The sequence below is a fragment of the Meles meles genome, chromosome 1 (genome assembly GCF_922984935.1).
Source record: "Meles meles chromosome 1, mMelMel3.1 paternal haplotype, whole genome shotgun sequence".
NCBI classification, from domain to species: domain Eukaryota; kingdom Metazoa; phylum Chordata; class Mammalia; order Carnivora; family Mustelidae; genus Meles; species Meles meles.
Window position 1 is genome coordinate 66,914,222 of NC_060066.1, and position 19,217 is coordinate 66,933,438.

Consider the following 19,217-nt stretch of genomic DNA (forward strand, 5'->3'; position numbering starts at 1 on the left):
TCTCTGGGGGTGCACTGAGCAGTAGAGCCCCCAAGCACTCAGCTCCTCCAGGGCCAGAGATTGAGAGACCACCATCTTCATTCTGGTTCTCCAAAGCTATACAGAAAGTGTTCAGGAAACAAAAGCTCCCGAAAGCAAACACGAGCAGATTACTTAGCCTGGCCCCTGGCAAGGGTGGTGCAGTTCCACCTCAGGCAAGGACATCTGAGAATCATGGCAACAGGCCCCTCCCCCAGTAGATGTATAAGAACATCTAGCCAAGAATAAGTCCTCTACTCAATAAGAACTGCAGAACTCCAGAGCTAGGGGAAAGCAACACATAGAATTCATGACTTTTTTACCATGATTCTTTAGTCTTTGAAAGTTAACTTTTTAAATTTTGTTTTTTCCTTTTTCTATTTGTAAAAATTTCCTCCATCTTATTTTAACGTTTTTTAACTATTTTATCTTATCAATACCTTTTAAAAAATCTTTTTAAATTTTCATTGTTATACTCATATTCTATCCCTTCATTGTATTTAACTTTATTTTTTGGATACAGATAGGTTTTTTTTTCTTTAAAATTTTGGAACACAGATTCTTCTAATAGATCAAAATATACCCTAAATCTAGCACATGTCTTTGTTCTAGTCTCCAGCCTGATCACATTCTTTCCTCTTTTTTTCCTCCTTTTTCAAAGAATTTATCATTTCCTGTTTTAGAATCTTTTTAAATTTTCAGCTTTACAGTCATATTCCATCCCTTCATCATATTTACCGTTATTTTGTCTGTTCTATTCACCAGTCTAATATATATAAATTTTTTCTTTTTTCCTTTTTTCCTCCTTTGTTTTCCTCCCAGTTTTGGGTCTCTTCTGACTTGGTTAGTATATAATTTTCTGGGATCACTGCCACCCTTTGTTCGAGAGAACATCTTTTTTATCTGGAAAAAATGACAAGGTGGAAAAACTCACCACAAAAAAAAGAGAGAGAGAGAGAGAGAGAGAACAAGAGGCAGTACCGGTGCCTAGGGATCTACGATACAAACATTAATAATATCTCAGAACTACAGTTCAGAATGATGATTATCAAGGTGCTAGCTTGGCTTGAAAAAAGCATGGAAGACCTCAGAGAATCCCTTTCTGGAGAAAAAAAGCCCTTTCTGGAGGAATACAAGAATGAAAATCTAACTAAGTTGAAATCGAAGAAGAATTTAATGAGGTGTAATAAAAAAATGGAGGCTCTTACTTCTAGGATAAATGAGGCAGAAGAGAGAATTAAGTGATTTAGAAGACCAAATGATAGAGAATAAAGAAGCTGAGAAAAAGACAAACAACTACTGAACCACAAGGGCAGAATTTGAGAGATAAATGATACCATAAAATGAAATAATATTGGGATTATTGGGATCCCAGAAGAAGAAAGAAAGAGAGAGGCAGAAGGTATTTTGGAACAAATTATAGCAGAGAATTAATTTCCCTAATTGGGCAAAGGTACAAGCACCAAAATCCAGGAGGCACAGAGAAGCCACCTCAAAATCAATAAAAATAGGGGGGAAGGGAGTTGGGAGAGAGGGGTGGGGTTATGGACATTGGGGAGGGTATGTGCTATGGTGAGTGCTGTGAAGTGTGTAAACCTGGTGATTCACAGACCCGTACCCCTAGGGATAAAAATATGTTTATAAAAAAAATAAAAATATATTAAAAAAATTAAAAAATCAATAAAAATAGGCCCACACCCTATCATCTAATAGTAAAACTCCTAATTCCCAGTGACAAAGGGAAAATCCTGAAAGCAGCCCAGGACAAGAGGTCAGTAAACTCCAACAGTAAAAATATTAGATTGGAAGCAGACCAAGCTACAGAGATCATGCCAAAAGGACTGGCATGATATAATCAGAGCAATATAATGAGGAAAATATGCAATCAAGAATACTATATCCAGTTAGGCTGTCACTGAAAATAGAAGGAGAGATAAAAAGCTTCCAGGACAAAGACTAAAAGAATTTGCAATCACCAAACCAGCCCTACAGGAAATATTGAAAGGGGTCCTCTAATCAAAGACAGATCCTAAAAGTAACAGACCAGAAAGGAACAAAGACAACATACAGTAACCGTAACCTTACAGGCAATAGTAGGGCACTAAATGTATAGCTTGCAATAGTTACTCTGAATGTAAGTAGGCTAAATGCCCCAGTCAAAAGACACAGGGTATCAGAATGGATTAAAAAAAAAAAGAAAAGAACAAGAATGAAAAGACCCATCGTTATGCTGTCTCCAAGAAACTCATTTGAGACCTAAAGACACCTCCAGATTTAAAGTCAGGAGGGGGTGTAAAACAAGTTACCATGCTAATGGACATCAAAAGAAAGCTGGCATAGCAATCCCTACATCAGATAAATTAGATTTTAAGCCAAAGACTATAGTAAGAGATGAGGAAGGACACTATATCTTACTTACAAGGTCTGTCCAAAAAGATCTAACAATTTTAAATATCTATGCCCCTAACATGGGAGCAGCCAATTATATACACCAATTAATAACAAAATCAAAGAAACATATTGATAATAATAAAATAATAGTAGGCAACTTTAACAACCCTTCACTGAAATGGACAGATCATCTAAGGAAAAGATCAACAAGGAAATGAAGCCTTTAAATGACACACTGGACATATGGAAATCACAGTTATATTTAGAACATTCCATCCCAGAATAACAGATTACACATACTTCTCTAGTGCACATGGAACATTCTACAGAATAGATCACATCCTGGGCCACAAATCAGGTCTCAACTGGCATCAAAAGATTGGGATCATTCCCCACATATTTTCAGGCCACAATTCTTTGAAACTAGAACTCAACTACAAGAGGAAAGTTGGAAAAAAAAACTCAAATACATAGAGGCTAAAGAGAATAATGCTAAAGAATGAATGGGTCAACCAGGAAATTAAAGAATTTAAAAAAAATCATGGAAACAAATGAAAATGAAAACACAACTGTTCTAAATCCTTGGGAAACAACAAAGGGAGTCCTGATAGGAAAGTATATAGCAATACAACTCTTCTCAAGAAACAAGAAAGGTCTCAAGGACACAACCTAACCCTACACCTAAAGGAGCTGGAGAAAGAACAGTAAAGAAAGCCTAAACCCAGCAGGCGAAGAGAAATCATAAAGATCAGAGCAGAAATCAATGAAATGGAAACTAAAACAAACAAACAAACAAACAAACAAACAAAAAAAAAACAGTAGAACAAGTCAACAAAACTAGGAGCTGGTTCTTTGAAAGAACTAATAAGATTGATAAACTCCTGGCCAGACTTATCAAAAAGAAAAGAGAAAGGACCCAAATAAATAAAAACACGAATGAAAGAGGAGAGATCACAACCAACACCAAAGAAATACAAACAATTATAAGAACATATTATGAGCAACTATTCACCAGCAAATTTGACAACCTGGAAGAAATGGATGAATTCCTAGAGACATATAAACTACCACAACTAAACCAGGAAGAAACAGAAAACCTGAACATACCCATAACCAGTAAGGAGACTGAAGCAGTCATTTAAAAAAAAAAAATCTCCCAGCTAACAAGAGCCCAGGGCCAGATGGCTTCTAAGGATGTCTACCAAGCATTTAAAGAAGAATTTAGTTTCCTGAAACTATTCCAAAAAACAGAAATGGAAGGAAAACTTCCAAACTCATTTTATGAAACCAGCATTACCTTGATCCAAAAACCAGACAGAGACCCCATCAAAAAGAATTATAGACCAATATCCTTGATGAACATGGATGCAAAATATCTCACCAAAATACTAGCCAATCGGAACCAACAGTACATTAAAAGGATTATTCACCACAACCACGTGGGATTTATTCTTCAGCTGCAGGGTTGGTTCAACATCTGCAAATCAATCAATGTGATACATTAATAAAAGAAAGAACATGAACCATATGATACTTTTAATAGATGCTGAAAAAGCGTCTGACAAAGTACAGCATCCTTTCTTGATCATAACTGTCCACAGTGTAGGGATAGAGGGTACATACCTCAATATCATCAAAGCCATCTATGAAAAACTCACAGCAAATATCCATTCTCAATATCCGTTCTCAGAGAAAAACAGAACTTTTTCTCTAAGGTCAAGAACACAGAAGGGATGTCCACTATCACCACTGCTATTAAACATAATACCAGAAGTACTAACCTCAATAATCAGACAGGAAAAAGAAATTAAAGGCATCCTAATAGGTAAAGAAGAAGTGAAACTCTTGAGTCTTTGCAGATAGGATACTTTATGTGGAAAACCCAAAAGACTCCACTCCAAAACTGCTAGAACTCATACAGGAATTCAGTAAAGTGTCGGGATATAAAATCAGTGCACAGAAATCAGTTGCATTTCTATACACCAACAACAAGACAGAAGAAAGAGAAATTAAAGAGTCAATCCCATTTACAATTGCACCCAAAACCATAAGACACCTAGGAATAAACCTAACCAAAGAGGCAAGGAATCTGTGCTCAGAAAACTATAATGTATTCATGAAAGAAATTGAGGAAGACAAAAAGAAATGGAAAAGTGTTCCATGCGCATGGGTTGGAAAAACAAATATTGTGAATATGTTCATGCTACCTACCTATAGAAATCTACACATTTAATGCATTTTCTATCAAAATACCATCAATTTTTTTTCAAAGAAATGGAATAAATAATCTTAAAATTTATATGGAACCAGAAAAGACCCCAAATAGCTAGAGGAATGTTGAAAAGAAAACTAAAGTTGGCAGAATCACAATTCTGGACTTCAAGCTCTATTACAAACCTATAATCATCAAGACAGTATGGGACTGGCAGAAAAACAGACACATAGGTCAATGGAACAGAATAGAGAGCCCAGAAATGGATCCTCAACTCTATGGTCAACTAATCTTTGACAAGGCAGGAAACAACGTTTAATGGAAAAAAGACAGTCTCTTCAACAAATGGTGTTGGGGAAATTGGACTGCCACATGCAGAGGGATGAAGCTGGATCATTTACTTACACCACACACAAAAACAGACTCAAAATGGATGGAATACCTCATTGTGAGACAGAAATCCATCAAAATCTTTGAGAAGAACACAGGTAGCAAAACCTCTTCAACCTCAGCCGCAGCAACTTCTTCCTAGAAACATCAGCAAAGGCAAGGCAAGTGAGGGCAAAAATGAACTATTGGGATTTCATCAAGATCAAAAGCTTTTGCACAGCAAAGGAAACAGTCAACAAAACCAGAAGACAACTGACAGAATGGGAGAAGATATCTGAAAATGACATATCTGATAAAGGACTAGTACCTAAAATCTATAAAGAACTTACCAAACTCAACACCCAAAGAACAAATAATCCAATCAAGAAATGGGCAGAAGACATGAACAGACATTTCTGCAAAGAAGACATCCAGATGGCCATCAGACACATGAAAAAGAACTCAACATCGCTCGGCATCAGGGACATACAAATCAAAACCACAGTAAGATACCATACCATACCAATGAGAATGGCTAAAATTAACAAGTCAGGAAACAATAGATGTTGAAGAGGATGGGGAGAAAGGGGAACCCTCCTACACTGTTGGTGGGAATGCAAGTTGGTGCAGCCACTCTGGAAAACAGTATAGAGGTTCCTCAAAAGGTTTAAAATAGAGCTACCCTATGACTTAGCACTCTCACTCCTGGCTATTTACCCTAACGATACAAATGTAGTAATCTGAAGGGGTACATGCACCCAAATGTCTACAGCAGTAATGTCCACAATAGCCAAACTATGGAAAGATCTGCAAGATCCCTGAAGATCTCTTCTGAACCTTCTCCAGTTTGTGAGGTTCTCCCTCAATACGGAACATCTCCAGAAGTGAACACGACCACCCAGATGCAAGCTGGTGAGTAAATCATGTCGTGATATCAGTATTTCTCCAGAGCCCTACAACATATATCTTGATTCTATAAGATTGGATTAACACATTTATGGCAATCCCATCTTACAGCTAATTCCAAGTGCTCCATTAGTCAACAAACGCCTCTGGATCATTTTCCTCTATTGTATGCTGAGTTTGACTTTTGATTTAATCTAGATTGGTATCATAGCAAACTCTCAAACCCCTTACTAATATTACAAATACATTATGTTTGGGGGCACCTGAGTGGCTCAGTTGGTTAACTGTCTCTTTTCAGCTCAGGTCATGATCCCAAGGTCCTGGAATGGAGCCCTCGGTCAGGCTCAGCCTGCCTCTCCCTGTCCTTGTCCCTCCACTTGTGCTCTCTTTCTCTTTCAAATAAATACAATTTTTAAAAAATCTTTAAAAACTACATTATGTTTAAGTCATTACCATAAGTTCCCATTAGCTCCTAGCTCCTGATCAAAAACCAGAATAATATTAATTGACCTCTGTGAGGTAAAACACTTCTTTTCAAAAACAGCCCAAAGCATCTGTTTAATAATCTATTAATGAAACTTTGTGGGGTAATGACATCGAGCCCAACAATCTTGTTATCTTTTAAAGTATATCTCACAATATAAACATAACATCACTCCTATTATATTTTACTAAATCCTACCAAGACGTTTCTATCCCTGTAATGATATGTCTTTAATATTTAACAGCCAGCTTTAAGAATCAGTACATTAGGTACCTTTACCATCTTCTACCAGAGTAGAATAGTAATAGTATTAGATAATAGTAAACTACTACTGTCACATGAAATGTCCATTAAATAAATCCCAGAGGACTGCTTACACACTTAAAGGAATCTGTGTTGAACATACACATTTGTCTAAAAAAACTCCTTCTAAATGAATGGCCTATAGCATTTCTCTTTATACCATGTGTATAAGCTGTAAATGGTCAAGAAGAACCATTGTGCCCTTGATTTACCATGATTGAATCTGTGCATTATTACTAGGACAATGGCAACTAGAAATCAGTAAGAATCTCTTAACTACAGAGACGTACAATGTTAGAAATATTAAAAATTTGACCAAGTGTATATACCATCGTCTGTATAGTCATGATATGCCTCTCACTTCAAATCCATCCCCTGTACAAGTAGACACTTAATAAGCGTCTCTTTTAAAATAATGTTGTGTTATTTTCCCCTTGCTTACATGATAAATCTACCTTTCTCTGTAGCTAAAACAAAGGAAAACAAAACAAAACCCTCATGACTTTATCTTTAAAGTAAATGAAATGTATGATATTTCGAAATTACATGCAATTTTTTTTCATTTACCTAGAAATCCCAGGAGAGCTTCTGGGGTTAGAAATAAAGAAGTCAAGCTATAAAATTCACGGAAGAAATTGAAATATAGTATGGCTATGAACATCAGATTACTAGGTAAGAGTCAGGAGCACTAAAGTCTATCAAAATGACAACGTCAGGCAAGTGAACTAGAATATAAAAAATGTCAAAGCAGTAAAACAAGCCAGGCAGATCATCAGAAGACAGCAAAGCCTCTAGGGCAATGGGTCTCAAAGGTTAGAGTTTGGGAGACACACCTGATATGCTTCTTGAAATTCCCAGGTTCCCTGGTCCTACCTTCGGAGATTGAAACTGAGTAAAGCTGGGGTAGGTCCCACGTCATTCCAGTAAATGCTGATGCATGTGGAACACTCTAAGTAAAATTGCCTTGGAGGCTTTGAGTACCTGATTCCAGGTGCTCAAGTGATCCTATGGCAACCCTGCTGACAGGGAGATAGAGGTGAGTACAGGTCTCTGCCTGAGGTAGTCCTGACTGCTTCCTAGTCCCAGGGTAGATAGGCATTGATCGTGTTACCATGGTCGCAAATATACCACATGGTCACCTCTGGTATATTTCATCACTGGTGAATATTCAATTATACCTAAGTAATGTTACATAACCTAGTTAGTGTTTTATCTTCATTTTGAAAATTGATGCTAATTTTTAAATCTAGAAATCTGTTCTTTGGCAATTCCATATTTAGTCATTGAACAATCATGTATGATAAACACTTTTCTCTAGATGAATACTAAAGTCAGGGTTTTAACATTTCTATAACATGCCAAACAATGTGTTAAACATTTTTTCCTGGTATAAATCTCTAGCAAGTAGGCTTCTCTGTAAAGTTTTAGGAAGCAAGAGGGAGAGAGGGAGACAGGAGGGAGGAAGAATAGGAGGAAGGGAGGAAGGAAGGAAGGAAGGAAGGAAGGAAGGAAGGAAGGAAGGAGGAAAGAAATATGGTGGGAGGACAGGAGGAAGGAAAATAAAAGAAAGGGAAAGATGTTTGGTTAGATCAGTTTTGTACAGTCTTTCATGGGTCACCAAATAGATGTTGAAGGCGGCAGATTATTTCACTATGGGAAAAACCCTATAGAAATACTTTTACAAAGATGGAATTTCATGTGTCTGTGAAAAAAATATTGCCCATTAAAATAAGCTATTTTAACAGTACAGTGATATATCATAGAGTCATAAACGAACATTTGAAGGCAAGGTATAAAGAATTATTTTAAAAAGTAAGAGGGGGGCGCCTGGGTGGCTCAGTGGGTTAAAGCCTCTGCCTTCGGCTCAGGTCATGATCCCAGGGTCCTGGGATCGAGCGCCGCATCAGGCTCTTTGCTCAGCAGGGAGCCTGCTTCCTCCTCTCTCTCTGCCTGCCTAGTTGTGATTTCTCTCTGTCAAATAAATAAAGTATTAAAAAAAATAAGAGGGCTTGTATAAATCATTAATTTTGGACTATCCGAAAGCTATTGCCCATAATGTAATATGTATATGTACATATTCAATACAGATTTTTTTTAAAGATTTTACTTATTTATTTGACACAGACAGAGAGAGATCACAAGCTGGCAGAGAGGCAAGCAGAGAGAGAGGGGGGAAGCAGGCTCCCTGCTGAGCAGAGCCCGGAGTGGGGCTCGATCCCACAACCCTGAGACCATGACCTGAGCCGAAGGCAGAGGCTTTAACCCACTGAGCCACCTAGGCGCCCCAGTACAGATATTTTTAAATAATGTGTTTACCCATATGATTCAGACTTTTGCTGTCTCAGCAATCCCTTAAAAAATAACCAAAATAATGTACTTTTTTCATCTAGATGATTTATCCTTTTTAACATGCATTTCCCTTTAAGAAGCAACATTTATCATGTAAAATCACACCTGTGATGAAGTTATATATATATATATATATATATATATATATATATATATATATAACTAAATACAACAAAGCCCCAGCAAGGACGTTCCATGGATGGTTCTAATCCTGACCACTTTTATTAAATCAGGAAAGGGGGGCTGAGTGGCCGTTCAAGGGGAGAAGTAACCACCCATTAATAACTGCACCATGGGTGGGAATCTACTCATCCAGTGCCTCTCCTTCCAAAAGCTTCTCTTTCTAGTCCAGTCTGTGGAAACCTATCTCATCCCTCCTCCTTCACCTTGGTCCCAGCAGGTGCAAAGGCTTGGGACTTGACCCCTGTTCCAGATTCTAGTGGAAGAAACAGATATGAAAGCATAGAATTAAATGCAGTGTGATCACTGCAGTAACAGAGTAGCAACAAAATGAGAGCTGGCCTGAATTAACACTCTTAGAGATAGCTGTGTGTGTATGATTATTTGTTTATCATTAACTATATAGTTCACTCCATATCGTGGTTTCAGGTTTCAATCACTCTTTAGGGATTTTCTTTGTCAGACTTACAAAGTACACCATTTCAGTATCACCTTCTGATAGGGTGAAAAGATCAGTCTGAAATGGATGGAGCAAACCATGACTTCAGTCACTAAAGCCAGGACCCAGTGGCAGTCCATATTGGCAACCCTCCTCACCAATGGCTCCTCTTCCCACTGTGGGTGTCTCATGGTCAAGATCCAGCCAGAAAATGGTGACAATTCAGAATCTAATTTGTTAAGAAGCTGAATAATTTTGATTCAATGAATTGGAGGTATAGTCAGGTGTGAATTATATAGTCAGCATACATGAAAGACTAGTAAATTCAAAGTGCCATTACAGAATTTAATGTAATTTAATTTAATGTGGAATATGATGAATTTCCATAGGTGGACACAAGTTAGGTGACAAAGTATGCTTTCAGAAAATGACAACACCCAGAAAAGACAGGAGCGTGTGGATTTATTTTATGGCCCCTTTTCTAATTTCCAGTGTGTCTTCAAACATTAAAATGATTTATGAAGCACTGCAACAATAGAACAAAGCCCCACCTCTGAAAAAGACCCAATGAAAATACTATTGCTAAACCACATCTGGATTATTTGAAAGGTAAATCTTTTTATGTTAAGTTCTCTTAATATGTTATGGAAGGGTTCATTACTGATTCTTTGCAGCTATGAGGAGGCAAAAAATCACTATAATAGGAAACTAGTCACTAATTATCTGACCCCACTGTCAGCGCTCCCTGCTTAACACCAGAGTCTACCCCATTCATCTTGTCAACTCAATGTTGAATGTCAATACTGGAAAAATGCAGACTGCAGAGAGAAGGCATAATCTTGGCAAAGGAGGAGGATGACAGGAGGCCCTGAAACTTCCCCCAATCATATACAAAGCACTGACAGATGAAGATCTAACAAGAGCTAGACCCACTCACTGTGGAAGAAAAGAAAATTGACAAGAATGACAACTAGGTGAGCGTCTCATAAGAGAATGATTTCAGTATCAAAGGAGTGTCTCGAGAAAATGAATGAAGCATTTGAATATTCTTTCAAAAAACCTTTTAAATCTACTAGAAAAGTTAAACATGAAATGAAGAATATCACATCATTTTATCATAGACTGTCATAAAATGTATGTCCCACAGCAATATTCAGCATTTGGTTCACTCTTTTTGAGATTCAATTTATTAACTGATGTTTTAACCTAGATTCTGTCATCTATTAGATAAAACTAATAACATAAATGTTCGTTTTATCGAAATGAAGTCCCAATCAACCTTCCCCCCTCCCACTCAGGAAATTCTGCTCCCTTTCTACATAGATTGACTTTCAATGGCCTTCTTCCCAAACCACCTGTCCTTAAGTAACAAGAGCCATCTATAAATCAATTCTGTCTCAAGGCAGTAGACAAATTTGTATCTACCAAATCACCTTGTAGAAAGAAAAAAAAATTCTCATCACAACCTCTGTTAGACTCATACTCATAAAGTAAGAGAACATGACTTGAAGTCAATATACTGTCAGACACAATCATATATAAAAAGCAGGAAATGGATGTTAAAACAGTTTTGTGCCATTATATTTCTCCACGCAGAAAGCCAAGAGGTGTCAAATTTCTATTCTGTTTCTATTTCATAAAATGCAGTAACTATTTTGATCTCATTTTTTCCAGCACCTTCATATGTTAATAATTCTCCCTCTTATCTTTGAATATGATTGTTTTCAGATTTGAGAGGTCTATTCCAAACAGGGCTATCACGGATATAAAGCTGAATTACCAAGTGATATAATGCTTTTTGATACTCCCTTGTTGACAGAGTTCATTAGGACTCCAAAGATTAGAGTTACCATTACAATACTATCAATCAGCCAAAAAGCAGACCAAGACGGCGACTGGTCCTGCTCTATGATATGAATCAGTGACTCTGATTAAACAACTAATGAACTTCCTTTCCAAGCACACTGATCACTGCCCTACAATTACCTTTGGTAGAATATCCTGTGCAATGCTCTGAATGTTGGAGAAGACATAAAACTGAGATATCATAAATTATACTAATAAAAGGCAGAACTTCAAATCTGAGCAATTAAACTACAGATCTTCTGTAATGGCAGTCACTATGTAAATGATGACAAACACCTAATTTCTATAGTAAATTTACTTCTAAATGGCAAGCAATCAACGTAATCTAAAGAATTAGCTTAATTTTTTTTCTGAGTAGATACAATATTACACGGTGACAAGGAATATAGGTTTAAACTCTGCCATCCATTAGCTATAAGCACTTAGGGGTAAATCATACGGGCCCTCACTTTTTAAATCTGTGTAATGGGGATTATAAAACCTCAGCCAACGGTTAAGGGCTCACCAAGATTGCATACAATGGAAGATCAGCCTTTCCTCAAAAGGGAAGTGGCTGACTGGCCAACAAGGACCTCTGTCCTCCCCTAGGCAAGACTACAGGAATCTTAGATTTTGATCTTGAATCTTGAGTGATGTAATAAAATGGTAGAAAACATTATTAGAGTCTATCCATTTTACTCAGGGCACTGATGAACCTACCTACCAGTTTTGGCTGCCTAGACACCCTTGAGAGTGTAGCTTTTCTACTGATTCTGTGAGCTACTCCATATCTTTTAAAATTAATTTTTCTTTTAGTTTCTGTGACTTGGAGGTATCTAACCTTAAGTGAAGTGATATAATACCTTCAGTAGTCAGGAGCTTGTATTAGACAAATAGGAATTTCTCAACGGTAAAAATCCTACCATTGAACCAGAGCTTTAAAATACTTCTCATTTGCATAGGATTTTACAGTATTCAAAGCACTTCCACTTATTTCGTTTGACTCCTGTAATAATCCACATACTATGTGGGAGAGGTCTGATATATCATCCCCAAAGTAAGGGTTAGAGTCCGGACTAGAGAAAATCATGTTTCACCTCTGTGTTATCTAATTTGGGACCATAGATTTCAATCACTTGTTTACCTAAATTCAACATAAAGGAATGTAATGATAATTTATAGCACAAAATATTAGACAGGCAAGATACCAGACAGATTTTACTATAAAAAGCCTTCATTTGATTAATGAGAAAATAAGACTGGATAATTAAGTGACTTACATGAAATAAATAATCCACCTAAGGTGAAAACAATGCTAATTCATGCTGTATCAGATTCAGATCCCATTCAAGAAATTTTATAGTTACTGGAGCGAGGGTGTCATCCCTCAGGTGGTCCTCAAGGGTCTGCAGGAGCTTGGGGAAGGAACTAGACAGGGAGTTGTTTCCCAGCCTTCTTAGCTCAAGACTTCTCACCTCAAAGGCTTTTTAAGGAACTCTCCATTCTTGGCCAGCCTGCCACCTGACATCTGCCCTTGGCCGTGTCCTAATCCCACGAGAGCTACTCTAAACATACACAAAGCTCTCTGCAAGCTGAGCAGTAATCTTTGTTTGCAATTCAGAGAAAGCTCTGTAACTATCCTCCTTCCCTCCCAGGGCCTGTATTCATCCTGTAAGACTACCCCTCTCTCCTGGACAAATCGGGAGTCCTATCAGCAGTTTCTCCAAAGCTTCCAGGAACAGACAAGGTGTGAGTATTGTAAGAGCTTTCCCCCTCTCTCCAAGCTGGTGGACTGAGATGAGGAATCATGTTCTTATCAAAAGTTGCCAACCAGTTAGCTGGGCATTCCTCCAAGCTCCGTTCCCTCAATGTCCCAAAACCCCCCAAAGTAGCCTGGCTGTGTCTTATGCAATTATATTCAAATCCTACTCCAATAGAATCTGCGTCACTGCCCTTTTTTGGGACCTGAACACATATGATCTCCTCTGTGCCTGCTGGGACTGTAGTAATATCTGATTTCCTGCAGCCAGTTTCCTCTGTCCCGATGCTGCATTTTCCTCTTGCACTTCAACTGTTTGTTGTAAACAGAGAGCGCTGGTGAGATTGAGGCACCCCCTGTTAGGGACTGTAAGTAACGGAACATGATCCACACACATTCTTCCTCTGAGTAACTGCCATGCCCAGAGCAAGAAATATCAACTTTTTTATAAAGAATCTCTTAATTCTGCAGTAGATACAATTTTTTTTTTAGAATATACATGAGGAGGAACAAAATTATGACAGATTCCATTCCCCTAGAGTACCGAGAAGAACCTGTGAGGTTTTGTTTTGGGAAAAGGCCTGGCAAATATCAATGAGAAACCCTGCAGTTTAAAGCATGTTCAGTTTTTCTTCCAATGCTCGCCTGACAACAGAACGACAAAAGCAAACTTCAGTCCATTTTCCTCAACCCAGCAGGACAAGCGCTCCCCAAGAAAGGAATTATCATCATGAATCAACTGCAAAACACACAACCATTTTAACTGACTGAAATAATTAGCATTCATGCTGAAATGGGAGGTCCCCCTGGACACTTGAAATGAAAGAATATAGATGAAGAGAAAACTTCCATCCCAGCTGGATTTGAAAATTTCATGGTGAAGGGTGGATAAACTGGTGAATTCCCGGAGGTCAACGTTTGAGGTTTCTTTGCAAATCTGAATGGATATAATTTTTGAATGGATTTAATTTTAGATCTAAATGGAAACCAACATATTGAAGATATGAAACAAATCAGTCAATTATAAGGTCCTAAAGATACAAAGCAATTCTATCGAATTTGTGTGAAAACATTATTTGGTTGGAAACATTTTAAATCTTCTCTATCCCTTTAAAAAATGTCTTAATTGCTTTACTTTATAAAACTAAATGATCCCGGTTGAAAGCTCATCTCATCTCAATTAAGTCAATTTAAAGACAAAATTTCAGTTTATGCTTTATATAGCACTAAAATAACACAGGGCTCCAACCCCATGAAATAACAAGGATTCAAAGTTACCATGGATGAAAACATATAACAGAGTCTGAATATCATTCTTTGTTTGCTTCTTTTATCATTTAAAAAAATCTTTCTTTAATGAGTCATAAATCCGTAAGACTTTTCATCTTGAATGGACCTTGAAAATCACATCATAAGACAGTTTCTTCACTTAGAAATGATGAAATAATTGCAAAGAAATGCAGTTTAAGAGATTAAGTGACCTTAACATGAAATTCATCATCAAACACCTAATTTAGAATCTGAAAATAACAGTATCATAGAACACATACCGGGCGTTACTCCCCTTCCTTACTCTCTCAAGGTTTCAGGCTATGTACTTATTGATCAAAGGAAGGCAGGGAAAAGGATAATCAAGACGCACAAATACTGAAACACCAAAGCTTATAACCCACACAACATCAGAAGGCTCTATGACAAAGCTTTCAGGTTGACGTTAAGTCAATTAACTTGCCACTCTAAAGAGATTTAAAAATAATAATGATAGCACTTTGCAGAAATGGTTATAGCCCTCTGGCATTATCTGGGAAAATGACCATTTATGGCTCCATCCAATGTCAACAATTCTACATGCAGCATAAGACATAACACAACTATTTTAAGCTCCACTGTTGAGTAGAGTAAATGTACCTCCCAGCCTTCAATGTGAGACTGCCATTGCTCTAAAACTTCTAACTTCTCCATCTGCCTCTTGGCCTCGTTTATGTTGGGGTAGACAGCTTTCATGGCTTGGAGGGCTTCCATTACTGCTGCGTAGACACTGTGTTTCCTTGGAGGCCGCTTCAGCAACTCCTGTTTATACACAAAAAAAACCTAATCGCCCTTTGATCTTCAGCTTTCTGGTATAGCAGGTTCAGAATGACCAGGAAATGAGAACTGCAGAGATCGTGAGAGCCACCTTCAGAAGGGACATCACAAACTCCACTGAAATTCAGATCAATGAATGTACGTTACCCTGACACACATTTTGCAGCTCCTTTAATTTTTTGGCTTTAAAATTATTTTGTTTTAAAAACTAAATTAGATTTCTCCTTTTGAATTGTCAAATATCTCACCTGCAGCATGTAATTTGTTTATAAGATTGACCTCTGCTCCAACAGAAATAGAACTCTGTATGTCTTCCTAGAGTCTTAGCGGAACAGTAAGTCTTTAAATAAATATGTCCCATAATTTCAAAAATAATTTCAATGCCTTATTTCCTAAAACACTTTTGAGAAACTACAAAAACATGCCATGAGTAAAGCAAAATTTTTAAATGATGTCTTATACTCTAGCAAAATAAGTAACTTACAAGTTCCATGATACTCCATCACTAACGGAGCAATTTATGCTATTTACACCAATAACTCGGTTTCACTTTCTACAGTGAATGAATTGCCATAGGCCCCTCCAAAGCTTTTTTTGTTGTTGTTTTGATTTGGGTTTGTTTTTTTTTTTTTTTGGCATTTTATGGTTTTGTCCATTCAGGATATCAGAGCAAGCGTGATCTTTAATCTTTTAAATATATTAAAAGGTTTTGTTTGTTGTTTAGAAGCACGAAATAAACATCTTCACCCACTGTCTAGACAGTTGTGACCACATTGCTTTTTAATTAGTCATTTGTCTCTTTACTACAGTTGCCATCATCACATTAACTAACACAATTACAGAAATCCTGGGGCAAGTCTTTAAAATAAGTTTCTTCATTCTTAACATCCAATGGGAAACTATGCAGTTGTTATACTCTCTTGAGGTCTGTTGCTGTTGAAACTTCTGCCATAAACTTTGACCCTGCATTCAGTATGTTCACATTCCGTTCTGCAGGGCTAGCACCAGAAGAGTGCACATTACATCACTCCCAAGACAAGATTTAAAAACTTATGTTGGATCACAAATCCATAAAAGAGATATGCTGGCTTCTCTAAAAATTCTAAAGTGCAGAAGTATTTGTAAATTATGTGAAGTGGTCAAGTCAGTCTGCAGACTGTGATTTGAGGTCCTATGGAATTGTGCCAGTGCGTATCTGTGAAGTTGAGACATGAATGTAGACAATGTGAAACAGCAAGAAAAATGAGTAGTACTAATCTTTTGTCAGTTACTTTCTATCAACATTGTACTGGTTGGCCATGCCAATAATTTCAAGTTCCACAAAGATGACCGATAGATTGTATAACACACAGCCTAACCCCTAATGCTTTTCTCCGAATAAATAAAACCAACCAAAATCAAAGAGACTATAGGCACAATGGTACAACAACAACAAAATTATCAACACCAACATATCTACTACACAAATAAATAGTTTCTTCATGTTTCTTTGTGAAGATAATCATCCAAAGAAGGGGAAAGATGTCATCTTTCCACTTCTCGAAGGAGCTCTGAGTTGATCTTTTTCTTCCTAAGCAAGGATGTGTCCATTGTTCTATCTTTGGAGAGGTCAGATCAGCCAACCCTATCTGGTGGTCATCCCCATCCAGAAGTGATTTAGAACAACTACTTAGCATGATATCCTTCTCTTAATAGCACTATCCCTTCTGACTCTTACAACAAACAAATGCCTGGGATTCCAAAATCAGGGCCAGGAATAGCTGACGTGATCTGAGTCACCAAGTCAAGAGTCTGAAAGGACTCTCAGAAAGACAGGAGTCACGTTTGCCCCAATCTTACTGAACTGAAGACCATATTAAAGGTCTGCAAAACTGAAGATCCCCATGTTAGCTTCCCTCTGTGGCTTAAGCAAGCAATTTTGACTTGTTTTTTTAATAAGGAGAAATTGTTTTCAAAGAAATTTTACACAAAAACCCAATTATGCAACTCATGGAAGTTGTAGTTAAAAAAATTTTTTTAAGTTCAAATTCCTTACATTTGTTTCTCAAAAAGTAAATCAATAAGAACACCAGTTAATATGTGCATAACATATTGAAATATTTTAATAAAAATTTAGAGAGCAAGCAGTAATTCATCTATTAAGATAAATCAGAATCAAATATATATGAATAATAGCAGCTAACATATACGGAGTACATAATAACTAACATATACGGAGTACATACTGTGCTAAATGATTTGCATAAAAGTTGAATTACTATTTTTATGTAATACATTTTCCATATGTGTGTATGTATATATGTATATACACACATACACAGACATACACATCCATTATACACATCCTTGCAGACATACGCTACAATTTCATCATCATTTTTTCTGCTTCATTAATAAAAACCCAAGGCTTTAAGAAGTTAGATTATGTGGGGGCACCTGGGTGGCTCAGTGGGTTAAAGCCTCTGTCTTCGGCTCAGATCATGATCCCAGAGGCCTGGGATCCAGCCCCGCATCCGGCTCTCTGCTCAGCGGGGAGCCTGCTTCCCTCTCTCTCTCTCTCTGCCAGCCTCTCTGCCTACTTGTGATCTCTGTCTGTCAAATAAATAAAAATAAAATCTTAAAAAAAAAAAAGAAGTTAGGTTATGTGTTCAGTCATAGTAAGCAGAATACTTAGGATCTGAACTCAGAGTTCCTGTGCTCAACCGCCAACCCAAACTGCTGTTCTAGTTCCAAGAAGCACCATTTCCAGAATTGCTATTCTAATCTATTCACATATTCTTACAGTACAAGCATAATTAGCACATTAAAATGTGTATTTCACAGTAACACTTTTAGTCATTGTAATGAGACAATGGCCTATGACTATTAATGCGTCCACAGGCAGTATTTGCTTAGCACGGTCGTTCTACATCCTACCATTTATTGTCCCATGTGACCCACAACATTCCCTGAATACTGATTCAAAAACCAAACTGTGAAATTAGGTAACTTTCACTTTAAGTTCATTAGCATCAAGAGGAGACCAGTGTAAGGGGAAGTCAAAAAATACAACAATAGTAGATTTACTTAAGATAACGAACCCTGTAGACAATATGCAATATAAACTTGTCATAAGGTATTTAATGGGATCTATCTTGAAACTAATGCATTTACTCTAAATGAAACTCAAACGGATAAGTTTTCTACAAAGAGCACTAAAAAGTCTCTTTTCCTAAAAGATTTGTTTCCTAATCCATATATATGTGATGAAATAGCTATTTTCCCTAGTAAGTATAATCTGCCCTTTTTTTAGAAAATCAGATTATTTAAAAGAAAAACATTTTAAAGCAAAATATGCAGCAAAATATGCAGATACAAGGAAAATACTACAGTGAAATAAACACATAAAATACCTTCAAAAGGAGAGGGTATTTGCAAATTCTTTGTATTGGTGTTACTAAATATCCTTCCAGGGGAACATCTGTATTCTTCCGTCCTCCAAGTAGCATGCAGTTCTGCAGTGGAAATAAAAATAATTAATCGCAATTTTTTAAAGCTGGAGCCATGAAATTTTCTTCTATCATAAAATTTTCTGCTAAAATCTTTTGAAAGCCTGTCTTTATACCTTCTTTCTCTGAGATGAGCCTGTGAAATCACAAAGAACATTGACAGAAGACAAAGAGAAGTATTTTCGTATCACGTTAGTTATAGAAACCAAAATAAGTTTTAAATACATACCTTTAAAATTAATTTTTATGTACTATCCTCTAAAGTCTGAGGAAAAAGAAATAGGATAGAGATGGAGGAATAAATGATGGGTAGGTGGATGGATGGATGGATGGACAGATGGGTGGATGAATGGACTGATGGATAAATAAATAACAGACAAAAAGATACA

At 37.0% G+C, this 19,217-nt stretch overlaps 1 pseudogene; it reads right to left on the reverse strand.

Moving 5' to 3' along the window:
* Positions 1 to 272: 272 nt before the first annotated feature.
* The window catches only part of LOC123945313, a 98,267-nt pseudogene continuing 79,322 nt past the window's right edge, over positions 273 to 19,217 (reverse strand).